The 19,419-nt window shown below is 44.9% G+C and overlaps 1 protein-coding gene across 21 annotated transcripts in view; it reads left to right on the top strand.

The window, feature by feature from the left end:
- SVIL (supervillin) overlaps positions 1-19,419 on the top strand; it is a 224,100-nt gene that overhangs the window by 41,091 nt on the left and 163,590 nt on the right. The window lies entirely within an intron of this gene.

Here is a 19,419-nt window from a genome sequence, read left to right as displayed (position 1 = left end):
CAAGACCAGTTCTTTTTTTGGCTGGGTTTCAGGAGCAGCTCTTCTCTCCCAGCCATCTAATCCCAGAGCTCGTTATCCTCTCCAGGCCAGAATTCCTTACCTAAATGCCCTCAGTTCTCGTCTTCCCCAGAACGTTCGGCCAAAAGCTCAGGCCCACCATCAGCTTGTTTACTGTTCCCCAATAGACTGGTTCCAGAATCTCTTCACAGTATGTTGTCTTAGGGACAATCACAATTCCTCCTCACCAATTCTCAGACTCTCCATTTATTTTTCCCCTCTTTTTCAAATTTCTCTGCTTAATGATTGGATTTATAGTTAAAAAGTAACCATATTTAAATTCATACTGATCTACTTTTTTATCCAAAGCAGTCCTTGGGCCAATAGGCTGAGGATATAAAGAAACATCAGGAGAATTTTGGAAACATCTGACTGTCCGATGAACAGGTTGCCTTGCCTAGAGGAAGTTCTCTGTTGTAGGAGATATTTCTGTAGAAACTGTACACCTGTCCGATGAGGACGCTGCTGAAGGGGAGCCTGACTGCATCAAGAAGAAGGTTTTCTAGGTCCCTTTCGACCAAAAGGAATTGTCCAATTTCTCAATTGATGGCCCAAAGGAAGTGAAGATTTTGGTTCATTTTTTTCCTGCACATCTAAAAAATTAAGCAGATATTCACCTAGATTATGGCCCTTGTAACGTCTGGTGCATCTGTCATGCTTTAGGGGTGACTTTCTTGAAACTCATTCTCAAGCATATTTTCTGAATGGCTCCCTCTTAGCCCTTATGACCTTGGAGAGCTGTCTGGAAAGAAACGGCATACTTCCTTGGTAATGAGGTGCTTAGAGGGGGCTGCAGGGCAGCGGGGAGCCCAGAGTGCCGTGGACAGTGAGGGCCAGGCCAGGCCAGGCAAAGAGCACCCTGCAGCTGGCTCCCAGCAAAGGCGTCAGCGCCCGTGAATCATGGTAAATGACAATTAGGAGCCACCCAGGGGAGAAAGTGCTGAAAAGCTGTCTGAAGTGGGTGTGTGTGTTGCTGGGCTGGGAGGGCGAGGATTACCTGAGTTGATTATAAACCTGACTGTTAGGAGGATCTTAACATGCCCTTTGAACCCCACCTGCTCTGCCACCCTAGAGCCGCCAATGTCTGCCTCCCACAGCCAAGCTTCCCCGTCTGCCACTCCTTGGGTACGGCAGGGGCATGGTCATTAAACATGAGATAAAACATAACGTGATCACCGTTTTTAAAGTGTCTAAATGTCCCGGGACCATCTCTGGAGAGCATGTTCTCGAGCCTATAATGGCATGTTTGTGTTTTAACAAAGGTTGATGCTCCCATTTCCTCATCAAGCCTCCCTTATTCCTGCAACAAATGTTTCCTCTGTCTTCCTTATAAATGCAGCATCACTTGGTTCTTACCTTACGTCATTGGTTGGGTCCTTTTATTAATTATGTGTGAGGGCGTCTCCTCACTTATCGCTGGAATATTAGCGCCATGAGGCACAGGACTTCTTTCTGTTTTGTTTGGTACTTTATGCCAAGCCCCTTGGTCAGTGTCTGCGGCATAGCAGGTGCTCGGTGAACATTTACTGAATGAAGGAATGAATGCATCTCCCTGCCCAAGCCAGAAGTTCCTTGGGGACTGGCAGTCCCTTTGTCCATGAATTTCTTGCTGTGCTGACACAGCGGCTGTGGTCTTCACTGACCACCAGTCTGCGGGGGGCGACAGCCCATGCTTGGTTCCCTCTCTTGGAAGGGCTGAGGAAGGGGCACGCTGTGCTGTCACTATAGTGGTGACCAAAAGCTGTGCCTATGTACTACTTAACCCACAGAAGACTCTTTCCAAGATGCTTACAAGTGAGATGTGGAGAGAAGCAATAGCCAAGAGCCAGCATTGGTGTCGCCATGGCAGGCAGTTTGCATGCTGTGTTCCCCAGCCCCACCCAGGAAACCGCTCTGAGGGGCTATGCGGTGGGGGGCAGGAAGGGCGTTTGCTGGTTGTCACAACTGAGTCTTCCCCTCTGTCAGATCTGAGAGGAAGTGTGTGGTAAGTCACGTGGAGGCGGCATGTCTGTCCCCGAGACAGGGCCAAGGTGCCCTGTGTGAGAAGCCTTGCCTCTGAATAAATGAATGAGCTCAAGGAGCACGGACAGAAGGAGCTTTCCTGCAACGTGTGTAGTTCGATTTGTAGCAGATGAGAAGTCTGGCTGATGAGAGAGTCAAATCTAATTCTGATGATCTAATAATATCTTTGAAGAGGTGCCCTGAGGGTCAGTTTCAGTGTTTTGGCTTCCCCTCCCAGGTGACCATAAGGATGAAGGTGGTAGGCAGACTTTTCCAGAACCTCCATGCTAAGTGAGTTTATCAGGAAAGGAAATTTTAGGTACAAGGACTTTAAAGCACAATAATAATTGCCTTTTGGTCAGCTGAGGAGGAATTTTGAGACAGTCATGAGATGTTAACATAATGAAACCATGGACTTGTGCTCCATGTCTTCTTCTTTGTCTTCCTCTCTCTCTCTCCCCCTCCACACACACACACACACACTCACACTCACTCACTCGCGCGCCATTCTGACTTGAGAAATTCTCATGCCTTTGCGTGTCGGGCTTTGTGCTGAGGTAGCTAGTGTCTCTCTTCATCACCAAGTATTCGTGAAGCTCTCAATCTGTGTCACATGATCGCTGCCAACTTGTCTCCCCTCCCCCTACACAGGCCCTCAGTCTGGCTTTCCAGCCCTGCCCCACTCTCCTACTCCGCCGAAGTTCCATTCTTCTCCTGCCATCCCCTTCCCAACTTTGCCACTCAGAATCCCCTTCCCTCTGGCCCAGCCCCGGCAGCTCACTGGTCGCAGCCCTGCAGGGCTCTGCGCTTCTCTTCTCTCACAGCCCCTCGCTCCTCCTGCCCCTGACAGCTGTAGTGAGACGAGCCCAGCAGGTAATGCCAGGCTTGCTGGCCCAGTCAGGAGCCTCATCAGCGAGTCATTCTTCCCAGCCCCCGCTTGCCTGTTGTTCTTGATCTTGCACTGGAGTCTGTCACCTTCTGAAATGCATGGTGCACTTGTTATAGCCTCAATCTTTGGCTGTCACCTTAGGCTGATTAGCATCTCTGCCTGGCATAGAGGGAAGAACCTTTGATTCAGGCTGCCCTCTCCTGCCCCGCTGAACCATGTTCTAGTCATGCATAATTACTGTCAGTCTTCTGAAAATGCCAGGCTCAGTCTCAACCCTATGGCTTTGCACATGCTGTTCCTACTCCCTGGAAGGCCTTTACCCTCCCTTCTCAACGGGCTAAGTTTGGCTGATCACTAATGATGTCATTCAGGTGTCTCCTCCAAGAAGCCGGCTGGGTCAGGTGCACCTGTTGGGGAGGGAGCTTCTGGGCCCCACTGGACAAAACTCATATTAGAGCCTGTGCCTGTGTGGTTTAGATGCTGATCTCTTCAGGTAGTGGGCTTCTCTGCGGGGCCTCTGGATCTCTGGCCTCGAGCATCACACCCAACACAGGTGTTTAGAAAATGTCAGGCTTTCTGGTCGTTCATCCTTAGACCTGCCAACCTACAGTCAATGCTTTTTGTTTTAGGTTATTGTTTTTCTAACCGAATATTTAATAAAGAAGTGCCATCTGATGCAGAGAGGAGTAGAGCGTGTAGACTGAGATTGCCAGTCTTTCTTAGAACATGGCTTCGCTGGCTGTATTCACTGCTTCTGTTCTCACAGGGCTGTGCCATATGCATTTGCCACTGTGTTTGACAGTTTAGTAAAAGTTAGCGGAGCAAGACAATCTCTCCATTGCGTTCAGACGACTATAAACCCAGGTGTATTAATTTTGTACATGGGCTGTGACAAGAAAACCACTGCCAGGAGGTGGCCGTGCATTCAACTTCCATCGTCTCGTGGTGCTCTCATTCTGACATGGGCGAGGAGGGCACTGGCGTCTCAATAGTAACTGAACTCTTGAGGCTCCTACTACGTTGGGTAACTTCTGTTTGGACAAAAGCTTGTTCTCCGTACTCAAGGTTAGTTTGCTACATTGTGCTGGGCTTAATTTCCCAGGGAACAATCTCTTAGCTTCCCTCTGACACACAACCATCCCTCACCAGTGTGGGGCTCCAGCAAAAATCCAGACCTGTTGTCTTCCAGAAAAGGCAGAGTCTGGCTTCTCTGCTGAGATCTGTCCTGGTATGAAGACTGGTGACTTTCTCACAGCATTTCTTCTCCCATGACTGAGGAAATGTGGGAGGATGATCTCTTGCACATTTTGGGTTCTCTGGGTTGAAAGTGGAGCATTAAGGGTGTGATGAATGAAGCTCAGTCAGACGAATGAGCTTCTGACGGAGTTGACCCGAGAATGCAGATAACAGCACTTGAGGGCAAAGGGCAGTTCTTCCGTCTCTTTGCTCATGGAATTTGGGAGATGACAATAAGTAGCCCATGAAACTAAGTCCCAAGTGTCACTTTTAGTGACACTAACACCATTCAGGTCTGAGCAAGGCCTGGTTGTCCTGACAGGATTTTTTCTTTGGCTTGGGGATATTGAAGTGCCTGACAGAACAAAGGAGCACGAGAAATGGAAATCTTCTAGCATTTTTCACCTCTCACGCCTAGAAGGATTCCATGGGGGTGGAAAGTGAACACATCTTTTTGGCATCTGTGTTCCCAGGCTGGGGGTACAGCTGAGCTGAAGGGGAAAAGGGAAGAGGAAGAATTTGTAGAATAGAACGTCTGGGAGAGTCACATGGAGAGAGTGTCAACACAATTCAGTCTCTTTCCTAAGTTTAATTTTTTTTAATTTGAAATTCTAAAAATGATCACAATTAAATAGCAGTTGTTAAGTACCAATCGATCAAGGTATTTTTCAAACTTTGTTTTGAAATGTGACTGAGGTGAGTGAGCTCTGGTCCCTGGACAGATGGGCTCTGATGACCTGGGAAGAACTCTTGTACAAATGACTAGGGCTGTTCTCAATAGATGCTTCCAGTATCCAAGGGTCACAACTGCGTGCCAATAGGAGAGAGAGTTGGAAAATCTGCTCCATACAGCCAAATGGGCATTCTGTCCTAGGCGAACGCCGGCTGAAATGGAGCCGATGTGCGGCCAAAGGCTGTTGTCGAAAACAGAAGAGCTGGCTCTAATTCCCCCAAACCAGAATCCAGCTCAGTGTTCCAAACGCCAGTAGCCCCAGCTCCCTAAGGTGGTATCTCAGGGCCCAGAATGACCTCTCTTGTCCCACTGGACCTAGCCACACCACACGGTTCTTTCCACTTTCCTTGACGACGGGAAATCTGGACAAGACTCTGTGTACAGTCCCAGAAACATCTTATTTTATTGTCGTGGTCAAAGGTGGCTTAGTAAGCTCTCGGCTTGGAGGTTAGCTGCCTAACCTAAGTTTACTGATTTACTAAGTATCTGTGTTTAGCAAGTTAAACAGTCTTTCCTCTCAAGGAATTTATATCACACACACGTGCGTGTACACACGCGTACCTATTCTTTGAACTTTAAAAACAAAAGAATGAATGAACACATGTATGTTTATGTAACACAGTACCAGGACATAGATGAATAAATCTTTACTATAATTAACAAGTCTCTGTGTAACACTTGGCCAAGGGGGTTTTATCCCACCTAGAACAGAAGGATGCAGGAAAGGGCATGGTTTTCCCTTCACTTGGGGCGGGGAGAAAAATCCCTGGTTTAATTCTTAGGACAGTTGAGGGCATGGTTAGAACATGGTTCGATGAGTGGGAGATGGCAGTTTCCTGGGAGGGACTGGTAAAGAACAGGGGTGATGTGCTTCTGTGAGGCGTGGGGGGACTGTGTGGGCAGGAGTAACATTCTAGCAAGTGGTGAGGACTGGTTTCTAGGAGTTATGTTCAAGGTTTCACGCTGGGTCCTACATGTGACCTGGGCTCATTGACCTGACTGCTACAAAGATACGTGTGGTAGGAAGGATCACGGCTCCCCAAAGGGTCGACGGTTCATGTCCTAATCCTGGGAGCTATAAATATGGTCAGTTACATGGCAAATGGGAATTTAGGTTGCCGGCCAGCTGCTTTGAGATGGGGAGATTATCCTCGATGATCCAGGTGGGCCCACTGTCATCACGAGTGTCCTCTGAAGGAAGGAGACAGACCACAGAGTCAGTGTCAGTGAGGCCATGTGACAAAGTCTCCACCGCCTTTGCCACATTGAAGTTGGAGGAAGGGGCCACGAGCCAAGGAATGCGGGCAACCTCTAGACACTGGAAAATGAGAAAATGGGTTCTCTCCTAGAGCCTCCAGAAGGAATGCAGCCTTGATGTTTAGCCAGTGAGAACCATTTCAGACTTCTTCCCTCTAGAACTATGAGATAATACATGTGTGTTGTTGGTTTTTTTTTGTTTTTTTTCTTAAGATTTTATTTTTCCTTTTTCTCCCCAAAGCCCCCTGGTCCATAGTTGTGTATTTTTATTTATTTATTTATTTATTTTTTGAGGAAGATTAGCCCTGAGCTAACTGCTGCCAGTCCTCCTCTTTTTGCTGAGGAAGACTGGCCCTGAGCTAACATTCATGCCCATCTTCCTCCATTTTATATGTGGGTTGCCTACCACAGCATGGCGTGCCAAGTGGTGCCATGTCCGCACCCGGGATCCGAACAGGTGATCCCCGGGCCGCCAAAGTGGAAAGTGTGCACTTAACCGCTGTGCCACCGGGCCGGCCCCACATGTGTGTTGTTTTAAGCCACCAACTATACAGTAATTTGTTGTAACAGCAGAGGAAACAGTTCAATATGGAAACCAGCCTCTATTTTGGAAACATGAGCCCCTCTTAGTTATTTATGGAATATATTATAATGGAAAATTTATGGACTATAGATAACTCAAAGAAGAATCTCATCAAAATAAATTCTGCGATCTCTCTAAACTCATTGATTTTACCAGAGTGAGGGCAGGCACTTTATTTCTTCACTGTGACATCCTCACCGGCTCGCTCAGAGCCTGACTTGTTCCTGTCTGACTGAATGAATCTCTTTTAACTAAATCCATGAGAAACCAAAACAACTATCTTTCCAGAGAAGTTATTTTATGCTAAAGTGAATCACCATAATTAGAAATCTTAAAATTCAGGCTCTTGTTATAGACAAAGAATATCATACTTTACATTGTCATTCAAAGATGAGAGGCTTGGTTAGAGTTTTTTTTTTTAAGTTGTTGGTTTAAACAAGGGTCATTATTGCTTCCTTGGGTTCTAGGAACTTCTTTGTAACTACATACGATTGGAGTGTTGACTTGCCCTTTCCATGCTCAGTAAAACTGCTATACTATGTAGCGAGTTATAACCTTAAATTGGCGACCAAAGAAAAGTGTTCATTATTTGTGAAACAGTTTGGGAAGTCTGGTATTATTTACTAATACATTATTAATGATTTTTGCATGGCATTTTTTAGAATTTAGAATCTTTCTAGTGTTGATTTGCTATTTCTTCACTCACTCATTCTGTGAAAAAAATCTTTGCTAGGATCTTGCTATGTGCCAGGCCCTGAGGAAACAAGCTAATAAGATGTGGCGCTTATCCCAGAGGAGTCCACATTCTAGATGGGGAGAAAGACAAGCGGTTAGATAAGGAGACTATGGCAGAGCCGTTGGTGAATAGTTTGGGGAGCCAAGCAGAGGGAAGGTCCATCTCTGCAGGGAGAATACAGCGAAGAGGAGGAGCTATTGAACCAGGTACTGAAGGACCAGGAGGAGCTTGCCAAGTCGAAGAAGGGGAGGTATATTTATTGCCTACTGAATCTCAGGCTCTGTGTGTAATTTTGTCATTTAATTTTATGTTGAGGAACATGATATTCTACTTAAGTAACTTTGCAAAGCCACACAGAGGGGGATTTACAATCATTGCTTTAGAAGTCATTGGTTTTAAAGCTCTTGACCACAAGTGAGCCTTTTTCTATAAAGGGCCAGATTGTAAATATTTCTTGCTTGGTGGACCATATGGTGTCTGTCACAACTCTTCAACTCTGCCAATGTAGCATGAAAACAACCATAGATAATATGGAAATGAATGATCATGGTTGTGTTCCAATAAAACTTTATTGACAAAAATAGGCAGTGGGCCGGATCTGGCCCATGGGTTGCAGTTTGCTGATCCCTGTTCTGGAACAGCAATTTTAGCTACCATTCTGTTTTGGAATATTTCTGAAGAGGCAGCTTATAGGCCTCATTAACTTTTCAAGTGGGTCAGTGACAGTGTCAGAATGTATTATAGAATCTCACCAAGAAATGATAGCAGACTGGATTAATAATGGAGGTTCAGACTGACCCAATTTTCTAACATTTCACATCATCATCGTTAATATTTAACAGACCTCTGAGAATCCAGATATAATACATCTTTAGGTCATTATAGATGAGTCTAAAGAAAAAAAACGCACTAATTCAGTCTTGGCAGAGGATTTGACATTGCGTGGGTATGTGTGTGTTTTAACTCTGAGATTTTCAAAAAACAGAAATTGAAAAGATTTGTCTGGAGCCACTGGGAAGGAATAAGGTAAATATCTGAACGGGTGGCCTGGGTAAAGGCCCGATGCCACTGTCTTCTGGAAAAAGGCAGACACATCTGGTTAGTGTAACCTTGAGGGGCTATGTGAGGGAAAATCCTAAGCCCAGATTAAAAAAGTAGTATACATCTTGACATCTTAAAGCAACAAGCCAGAAAAATCTGTCTTTAATAGCTGATACTGTGGGAAAAGTCACCAAACTCAGAGAGATGAGTAAAGAATTCGTTGGAGCAAAACAGTGAATTGTTTTGAGGACAGATCTCTCCAAGAGTATATTCTAAGAAATTTAGCGTGGTAGGAAAACACCTGCAAAACCATTAAAGGACTTCAGAAATGTTACCAAAAGGAAACACAGGGAAGCCATTTAAATCACCTGTCCTGGCCCTACGTGACTAAAAGGAGATTTTTCTCTTGGCTGATGAAGGAGAGCTGGACGAGTATGGGTGCATTGGGAGCTGATTTCTTTTGAGTAAACCTTTTAAAAAAATCAAAAGCAGACTAAGTTTATAAGATGGTTTCAAGTTTGGATGGTTCCAACTGGATCGAAACATTGTCTTACCACCAGGAAAGGATTAAAAGTGATGTCTGTTCCTGTTGTCTCCAGAGTTCCATGTGCTTGGTGTCCCCAAATGTGTTTTGATCTGGTTCTCCATCAGGCTCTGTGTTGTTGCTTTGAGGTTTGAATTTGGAGAAAGTGGGAGGAAAAGATGGAAAATATTGGAGTTGATATCTTCCTGGAAGACGCTATGCATGTTAGCAGGCTACAGTTATTCCAATCAAAACAATTTAAACTTTTCCTTGTGTTTTGGATCCTGGGCACGAATCTTGCCTTGGATGAAACAGATGTGATTTTGGGACGTGCACAAAGTCCCATAATGTGGAAGCTGAGCTTGTTGGCTCTCTTGCTACTGTACCTCACTCTGAACCTACAGGAATCAAACTCTACCCGTTGTGCATTTGTGCGTTGTTTCTGACCTCTTTCTAGGTTAAATGCAGCTTCATAAAACTCAGAAAGATCTTCCTGAAGACAGAAATCTTAGGGCAGCTGAAGAAATAATCTGTAAAGTAGATAAATGCTTTGATGTGGATTATGTTCAGCAAACAGTGTTTATGTAAAAGGCTTTAATATGTAAACCAATTAAAGAGTCTTATAATTTGACTTCTCTTTCCCATTGAAGAAAACTTTTTTATAGTGTAAATATAGTAAAGAATATCTGTATTCTACAGTCTTGCTGACATTCTTTTCTTTTGGCAAGGGTTAACTAAAGGGGATCTTCAAAGCATTGTTGATATATCGTAGAAAGCTTTGAAGCTTTTATTAGCATCACTGGAAATCTTTGTTTCCTGGAAAGTTCACTAATGGAATACGTAATTTCTTACAGAAATCCATTTCTTAGCTGTATATAGTAAATAACCTAATCAGTGGAGATGCTATTGCAAGGTAAAATTAATATCTAAACTGGTCCTGAGTCAACTATATCCATAGCCAAGCTTTTAAAGTCTTAAGGTATGATGTTATTTGAATCAAATTAAACTTTTCTTTATCTTAATTCACCCAACTCTGTAATAGCAATATAATGTACATTTTCTAGCAACTCAGATGGCTGGTTTTGAATATGAAACCAATCTGCTCCATCTCAGCACCTTCCATCTCAGTCAGTGGCGCCATCATGCAGCCAGTTGTCCATTCTGACCACTTCTCTTCTCCTCCACTGTCACCACCCGTTCCAGGTCTTACTATCTCTACCTGGGTGGCTGTGTGGCCTCCTATCAAGTTCTCTGCTTCTTCTTGTCCACTTCCCCATCTATCTACCCCCAAAGTCTATTTTTCTTGAAGGAACTAGAGTGATTCTTTAAAACTAAGTCAAGATCATGTCACTCCCTTGCCCACAGCCAACAATGGCTTCTAGCAACTCCAAATAAAACCCAAAGTCCTTCTTTGGCAAAGGGCCTGTATGACCTGTGCTCAGCTCTCTCTGACCTGCATATCCTGCCATCTTCCCTGACACTCTTCATTTCCCTTGCTCCACTCCAGCCACACTGGCCACCTTGCTAGACCTTTGGACACACCAGTCACTCTCCTGTCTCAAGACTTGAGAATTTATACATGTTCTTTCCTCCTCCTGAACTCCTTCCAGATACTCACCAGCTTTCTTCTCCAATTCCTCCAGGTCTCTGCTCAAATGTTACCTCCTCAGAGACACCTGAAATATGACTTTATCTGAAATAGAAGCCCCCCATTCTCTTACCCTGTTTTTCCTTCCCAGCTCTTACTAACTGACATTCAGTGCTTTATTGGTTGATCAGTTTGTTTATTTGTCCATTCATTTATTTATAATTTGTCTATCCTGTGAGCTCCATCATGACAGGGACTTTGGTTTATCATTGTATCTCTCATGCCTAGCGCTCACAGGCAGTCGAGACTTAGCTGCTAGGTATTGAACACAGGAAAGAACCAGGGTTATTCAGGTAGTTTTGGTGTGTGTATGTAGATCATATCCTAGTGCAGTTATGTTGTTTAACAATACAGCGAAGTTTTTCATTTTCCTGCCCTACTAAAGGTTTGCCCTTCAAGAGTCAAGGTTTATCTTCGATTTAGTTCTGACCTAAAGATTCTAGCAGTAACCTTGGTTTACCTTCAACATACTTCAACATAGAGATTGCAGTACCTGAACTTCTTGGTGATTTAATGGTTTTATAGTGGCAATCTGTGTAGATGGACAGAGCGCCATGGGCATCTTACGTGGCTGCTTCTTCAGTGATCAGCAGGCCCATATTTAGCACGAGGAAAAAGAGCCACATACTCAAGTCTATTTTTAATACAGAAGAGTTCCCATAATTATCTAAACACTTAGAGGTTACTTTAAGAAATTTTATATGGTTAAAGGAGCTTTTTCTCCTACAAATGAGCGACCAATAATCTTCCTGTGAATATTATATGAGAAGAAATTGAGAGTAAGAGCTAATAGAGGAAGTTAGAGAAATGGTTTGTCCATCCTCGCAGAAGATAATAATAGCCATTGCATGAGATCATTTTGTTGGCGTAATTGCCCTGAGCTGCTTTTAAAATGTCAGATGTATTGCTATATAATTTACAGACAGTAAAATTCATTCTTTTTAAAAGTGTACAGCTATGAGTTTTAATAAGTGCATATAATTGCACAACCACAATTTGTGTAACCAATTTATAGTCAAAATATAAATTTCTATCGCTCTAAAAAGTTCCTTGTGCCCCTTTGTAATCAATCCCTCCATTCGGCCCTGGCCCCTGGCGACCACTGATCTATTTTCTACCCTCATAGTTTTGCCTTTTCCACTGTCATCCCAGTGGAGTCGTACAGTGTCCAGCTGTTTGAGTCTGGCTTCTCTCACTTAGCTTAAGGCACTGCAGATCCGCTCATGGTGCAGGTTGTCAGGAGTTTATTCCTTTTTATTGCTGAGTAGTATCCCGTGGTGTGGATATGTGCTGATCCATTCATCAGCTGTGGGATATTTGGGTTGTTTCTGATTTTTGGTAATTACAAATAAAACTCCCATGACTTTCATGTACAGGTTTTCATGGGAACATACATCTTTATTTTTTCTTGGATAAATACCTAGGGGTGGGATTGCTGGGTTGTATGGTAAGTATGTGTTTAACGTTATTAAAAAACCACCAAACTGCTTTCCAAAGTGGCTGTGCCATTTTCCATTCCCACTAGTGAGGGGTGAGAGCTCAATGAGCTGCTTCTGAATCCTCAAGGACTGACTCCCGGGGTGGTCTGCCTCCTTGAAGAGAAACCTCAGGATTTTTCTTTCCCCTTTGTTCCCCTCAATTTTGTGTTCCCGTCTCTTCTGCCTGAACCTTTACTTTTTTTTTTTTTTTGGTGAGGAAGATTGTCACTGAGCTAACAGCTGTGCCAATCCTCCTCTATTTTGTATGTGGGACACCGCCACAGCATGGCTTGATGAGTGGTGTGTAGGTCTGTGCCTGGGAACCAAACCTACAAACCCTGGGCCACCAAAGCAGAGTGCATGAACTTAACCACTACCCCACTGCACCAGATTGAAAAATCTTTCAACCCTTCACTGTTGCCTGAGTTTCTTTTTTCCTCCTCTGCATGTGACACAGTACCTTATATTGGGTAGATGCTAATTCCCATCTGTTTGACGTGGTTGTGGGAGACTACGTTAAACTTTCTCAAGGGGAAGGACTGCCCTCTGTGGAACTTTGGTGCATGTGTAGCAGGCTCTGCATGAGGTGGTTGAGCCCCCGCCAAGGTCTAGGAGGGAGTCCTGCCATCTCTTTCCTGACAATAAGCTATCACCTACCAGGTGTGGGCTGTAGAACTGTGTTTGGACTTTCACTGTGCTGAAGATCAAGTTTGCCCTAGGCAGAAAAGCCAGAAACCAGTCTGTGGTTATTGAAAGGTATCTAGATTTATCTTGGAGATACTAACCACGAAGGGTGTAGAATCTTGTGAAAAGATTTTTCTCTCTCTTGAAGCTTTTACGTTATTTTTCAGCCAGCGGTACAGCATAGCACAGCGGTTAAGGATGAGAACTTGGGAGCCAAACTCTGCTGCTCACCACCTGTGTGACCTGGGGCAACTTTTCTGTGCCTTAGTTTCTTCGTCTGTAGAACAGGGATAGTAATAGTAAGTAGTGGTGATGATTAAGTGGTGAATATGTGTTTGGTGCTTAGATCAGTGCCTGGCAAATATTAAGTGCTGCAGGCCTGTTAGTTGCTGCTGTGATTGTTATTAACTAAACTTTATCCCCCATACTCTGAAAGCATGTGTTTTTCATGCATTGGTCCCACTTTCACAGCTGTCAGGTACTAGATACCTTTTCTTTTCTTTTTTTTTTTTAAATTGGTACCTGAGCTAACAACTGTTGCCAGTCTTCTTTTTTTTCCCCCCCTTCTTCTTCTCCCCAAAGCCCCCCGATACATAGTTGTGTATTTTTAGTTGTGGGTCCTTCAAGTTGTGGCATGTGGGAAGCCGCCTCAGCATGGCCTGATGAGAGGTGCCGTGTCCGTGCCCAGGATCCAAACTGGTGAAACCCTGGGCCACCGAAGCGGAGCGCACAAACTTAACCACTGGGCCACCAGGCCGGCCCCTAGATACCTTGTCAAAGAATGACTCAAATGCAGTTACGGTGAGAGCCAGAGTTGTATGACATCACCTGGAGTGATGTCCAGGCGCTGAGTGTGCCCCGAGGCGTGTGTTTACGCTCACCGTGCTGACTTGGGTCACGTGTTTGCGTGGCGTCGGTTCTCTGGTCTGGTCGCTGATTTCTTTACTCTTGGAGGCTCAGGGGGAGGTTGTGATTTCTGAGGCGCACCGTCCTGCGCCCGCAGACCTCTTCCTCCATTTGAAGGGTTGAGTCCACCATAGTTTGGTCAGTACGTCTGGGTTAGAGGTTTTGGCACAGCTCTTTAGTTCTCTCTCTCTCCCCCTAGTTTCCTTGTTGCTGTCTCAGAAATGACTTCTCTAAGTGCTGGTATTTTGCTTTATGAAAGTGGTTTCTTTGAGTGCTGCTTAGCAGCTTTGTTCTCTGACTCTTTTACACTGGCCCTCTCTCCAAGGAACAGAGCTGACCTGCTTTCCCATTTAGGACCTGTGGTTTGTGGGAATCAGTCAAGTCCCCTCTGTTTTGTGAGGCCGCTGCCTCAGGGCTGCAGCACGCGGTCCTGGGACCAGTGAGCATGCACACCGCCAGCAAGGAGGTCCGTCCTGCCCCTCGGGCGGGGTGGGCCTGCCCCGGTGTGTGCACCCCGGCTGTGATGCTGCTCTGCTCCACTCACGCACTTCAGTTATCCCCGGGGGGAAGGAATTTATGTTGTTCTGAGCATTGTCTGCAGGCTAACTCCATTCTCACGAGTGCACTAGAACTGCTCCTGAGTGCCGTAACTTATAAAATGTAAACTTGTGAGAGGCTATATGGAGTTCCAGTAGCCTTTCAATATTGTCTTACTAAACACGCACCTGCTGGCATGGGGCGGATACCAGAAAATGTTGACTTTAAGAAGGGGCGCCTCAGACTTGAAGCTCTCGAGACCCACTTCTGTAACAGGCAACCGGAAGATGTTACCTGGAGATGAGAGGAAGGAGGCGAGAGGGACCCAGAGTCAGTGAGGACCCACCACCTCCTTCCCGTCGTGAGGGTTGACAGGCAGACTGTGGGGAGAGTGAGCTCTAGCTTGTAGTGTATATTTTTCTTAGCAAGCACAGTTTGAATATCAGTAAGTTTTTTTAATTTGCTATTTGTTGTTCACTTAGGGGAAAGAGAGCAAGGCCTAACATAAGCATCTTATTTTCAGGAAAACATGCCCACGTGAGGCTGGTAGAGAACAATAGAAAACATTTGCCCTCCCCAGTTGCTGAATTGCATGGATCGACTGTAAGTGTCCAGGGGTCCAAAGAGGGCCCACAGTATCAGGGCTGCTCCGAGCCACTGCGATTCCGTTGGGAGACCCCCATTGATCTCTGATGGAGGAACAGTGAGGGCTCGATTCTGAGAAGTCTCTGGGTCCTCTTTTCTTTGTGGTGGCTGCACATCTAGAGTACCTCCTGAGACTGCCTGTGAAAATATACTCAAGTGGTGCTTTTCAGACTTGTTTAGCTTTAAGGACATTTGCAGAAAGCCATACTCTTTGAGGCATATTAGATGAAATGTGAAGGGTTGAAGTGTTGCATTCTGTTTTGCAACTTAGTGTATTAGATGTTTTGTCATTATAATTACATATCTATGTGTGTGTGTGTGTGTGTGTACAAATTGTGTATGTATATTTAATTAGTAAGTGTAAAGTTGTCTCTTACTATATGTCTTATTCAGTCCGGGCTGTTATAACAAGATACTGTAGACTGAGTGGCTTAAACAGCAAACATCTATTGCTGACAGTTCCGGAGGCTGGGAAGTGCCAGACCAGGGTGCCAGCAGATTCATTCCTGGTGAGGGCTCCCATCCTCATTAGCAGACAACCGCCTTCTTGCTGTCTCCTCAGTAGTGGAGAGAGAAAGAGGCAGCAAGCTCTCCTTGTGTCTTCCTATATGGGCACCAATCCCATCATGAGGGCTTTACCCTCATTGCCTAATTACCTCTCAAAGGTCCCAACTCCAGATACCATCACACTGGGGATTAGGACCTAAACAAGTTAATTTTGAGGGACACATAGCACTATATTTGGGTTCTGTAAACAATGTAAAATCATATTGACAAGCACATCTATCTGTCTGACAGCAAGCTGTTTTTCTTCAATACTTGTTTGCTACTTGTTTACTCATTTTGTGGTTACAATTGGGCAAATAGTAGGAGGCATCAAAGATTTTATATGAGAGAACTTAAAATTGAGAATTCTGCCCATTAACAATTTTTCTACTTGTGATTTTGGATAATACCTACATCCTTTGAATTTTGGGGTAGAACACCTCCCAGGGTTTTGCAGGAGAATATTTGAAAATGTATGAGGACCTGACGTGGCCTTTTAAGAACTTGTGCTGTAATGGGATATATGGGAAGCCCACCCAATAGCAGCATAAACCCCTAAAGTGGGAAACGTGTCGCCATAGGGAGATATCCCCAAGGACAGAGGGGTGGTGGCGTTTCTGGATCTCACCAGGGAGGATTGTGGTGCTTATTTTAGCTCCCTCTCCTTCATGTGTCCCCCGCGTCAGTTGCTATTTTGATGGTGAGCATCTCCCTACAGCTGGTGGTGTGCTGGTTGCCAGGAGCCCTCACAGGGGGAACGAGCTGCCCCTTTGCCCACTGGTACCCCTGTCAGTCTCTCAGCATCTGTTTCTTGAGCACTGGACTCATGCCTATGAAATAGTAAAAGCATACAATAAAGAAGAGAGTCCTGCTTATAAAAACCCACAGCCTCATTTTAGAGAAAAAATACATATGAAATACAGGTAACTCTTGATTCAGAGAAGTAGAGTTCAAAAAGGTTGTCATAGTCAAATTGTACTTTGAAATACATTTAATATACCCTGACTTGCTGAAAATTACCAACATTTACTTAGTAAAAAAATCTATTATTTAGGAAAATATTCACTGTTCTGTGGATATTATTCTAGTGGGTAAAAATATTACAAGCATAATAGTTCAGGATCAAAAAATCTCCTAGAAATTACTTGACAAATAAAATGGGCCAATGTTAGTACTCTTAAAATGGTCTATTATTTGCTCTTTATCCAAGCTTTCTGTACCCCTCCTCCCTGGCCCCAATATTAAAACGAATCCCAGGCAGGCAGCCTTAGTGTGTCATTGAGAACTGTCCATTCCTCTTTCTAAAGGCGTCACAGCAGCCCCAGTGTCTTTGAAGGGAGCCCCTCCCCCTCAGCGTCCCTCCCGCCCTATCTCCTAAGGCACCTTCCCACTGTTGTCATCACTCATTTGGCTCTAACTTTGGCTCCTGCACATGGCTGTCCAGTCACTTACTAATGGTTTTTCCATCAACTTGTGTGGTCCTGGAATTGATGTTAGTAGAATGACACCTGGGCACCAATATAGTAAGTACATGTCTGAGAGGTGATAGAAGGGAGCTGTCCCCATACTGTTACAGACCCATGGCGATGTCTCTAGCTTATTGTATAGTTCCAGTCAGTGTATACTTTCTAATAGGCACGTGGTTTTGCTGATTTGGAGACATTTTATTTATTTTTTACAAATTTTGAAATAATAAGAATGATTACTGTTTTATTATTACTCTTGTTGTTGTTGTGGCTAATCTAACCCTGGATGGTTGAGAATGAACTGTACTGGTCACTTATAATCAGGTATTTGGCGTGAATTTAGGAGAGAGGAAAGTCCCTAAGGAAGAAGTGAGGCAGTCAGGGAAGGCCTCATAGAAACTGGAGGCATTGAGCTGAATCCCAGAAGGTATCTTGAGGTTTGTTGAGGATAGGGGGAAAGTGCCCATGGCTCTGAAAACGTCTTAAAGAACCTCCTTTCTTTGTTCTGGGCATCCAGGGAAAGAAAGAGGGGAGAAAGTAGCCAGAGGAAAAATTGGGTCTCTGGAAGCCTTGTCCCCAGAGCCTGCAATGGGGTCTGTTGGATGGATGCCTGGTGAAGGGGGACAAGACTCTGCTAAATGCTCTGGACCTAGAGGGTCCTGACACCATCGGAGTTAGGTAGTATGTGAACAAAACTCTCGGAAATGTCCCTTCACTGTGGGCACCTCCATGAGCACCTCCTGTCAAACCGAAGTCTTTTGAAACGTTAAGATGGAAGAGTGCCTTTCTCTGGAGTGTCTCCCCTCCAGATGCAATTGGTCTAGAATGAGTCACAAAGTCATGTCAGAGTTTTTGCATACAGATTGATAACTGTCTGAAAGTCAAGCGAAAATTCATTTTTGACCAGGAAGAAATGCTTTAGAAAGGTGGAGAGAGCCCTGGGGAGATGAGCAAAACCTCCTGGGTCTGACCTTGAGCTGACCTCCTCTCCCTGTTGCGCTCACCATGTTGAGTCTCCTTTCCCCAAGGCCCTGTTTTCCTCTGGAACTTTTTCTGCTTTTATCCAGGTTTGACTAGATTATTAAACTTCAACCTATTACTTAATTTGGACCCTTTCCTGATGGTGATCTTGCTCTTTTCTTTCTCCCAAATCATCTTGAGCGCATGAAAGCTGATTTATTATTTTGTTTTCCTGTCACTTACTATATGCTGAAGTTTTGCTGTCTAGTGACTGAGGTTTTCCTTTGTTTTTGAGCAAAGCAGATTCCTAGAACTCAAGAGTCTCAGGGACAGGCCTTTCCAACTCCTTCTTGGTCTTTGGGCTCATGATCCCTACTACAGAGTTTCTTCTTTCTCCACCCACAGTACAGCCTCAAGGGGATCCTTCTGCACACTCAAGTCTGGGAACCCCTGCCCCAGAGGGCACTGGAGGGACGTCGGCCAAGGACGCCGTGTGATCTCAGACACTGGGGCTCTCTGAGAGGAGGGAGTGGTGAGGGGTTCCTCTCCTGCCCTTGCCTCTTGGCTCCTTTTGGTTCTCTTGGCCTTTTTCCTTTTTGATTTCATTTTTACCTTCCTTTGTGGTAAGAGGGTACAGAAAGAGGGTCTCCTTTTCTAAAGCAGCCAGTTCCTCTTCAGTTTAGCAGGCGGAGGAGGAGCCCCAGGGGAAAGAGAGACTTAAATTGGCCAACCTCTGTTCACAAGGTGCCAAAGCCTTTTAGTAATAGACAGAATTGTGGGGGAGGAGGGAAAATGATTTTTTTTTTTTTTGGCACAAAAAACAGTCTACTTAAATTCAATAGTTTGTCTGTGTTTACCGCAACCATCTTTGTGGCTTCAAGTAATGAATTCATGGCTGTCTGAATCTCACCAAGCGGTGGTGACAATAATGCTTTTTGCTTTGTGGGAACTTCACATGGGTTGACTCGTCTCCACCCCCACATTACCACAGGCTGATTTCCTTCTAAGTTGTCTCAGCCTGGGCTTCCGGGGAACCCCATTCTCTGTACCCGAGGCGAGATAGGTTCTGACACTGTGTCTCCTATATGCTTCTAAAAACCAGGAAGTGACGCCAGCTCTGGTCCTTTATAATGCTTGTGTGTCATTGGCTGCCCTCCAGTTCAGGGCCTTCTGTGCTTGAATGAACTCTTTCCTGAGGTGACTTTTTCAAAAGGTAATACAAGGAAGTGCCTAGACATTGTCAGGAGACAGGAGGAAGCGCTTCAGTAGCCTAAAACGAAAGATTTCCCAAAGCCACCCCTGTCTTAACCACTAACCAACTAACCGCTAACCAGCTGATAAACCTAGGGGCTTTCGTCTTGAGTCTGGGATCTCAGGGGTGAAGCTTTGCTTGAGTTCTGTACCCCTCTCCCAGGCTGAGTCATCAGAACGCCACACAGGCAGTCAGCCATTTTGAGTGTAAGGAATGAGTCTATGACCACCTGTATACAAAT

Source organism: Equus caballus, chromosome 29 (assembly GCF_041296265.1).
Source record: "Equus caballus isolate H_3958 breed thoroughbred chromosome 29, TB-T2T, whole genome shotgun sequence".
In the NCBI taxonomy this organism is placed as follows: Eukaryota; Metazoa; Chordata; class Mammalia; order Perissodactyla; family Equidae; genus Equus; species Equus caballus.
This window is presented reverse-complemented; position numbering and strand designations above follow the sequence as displayed.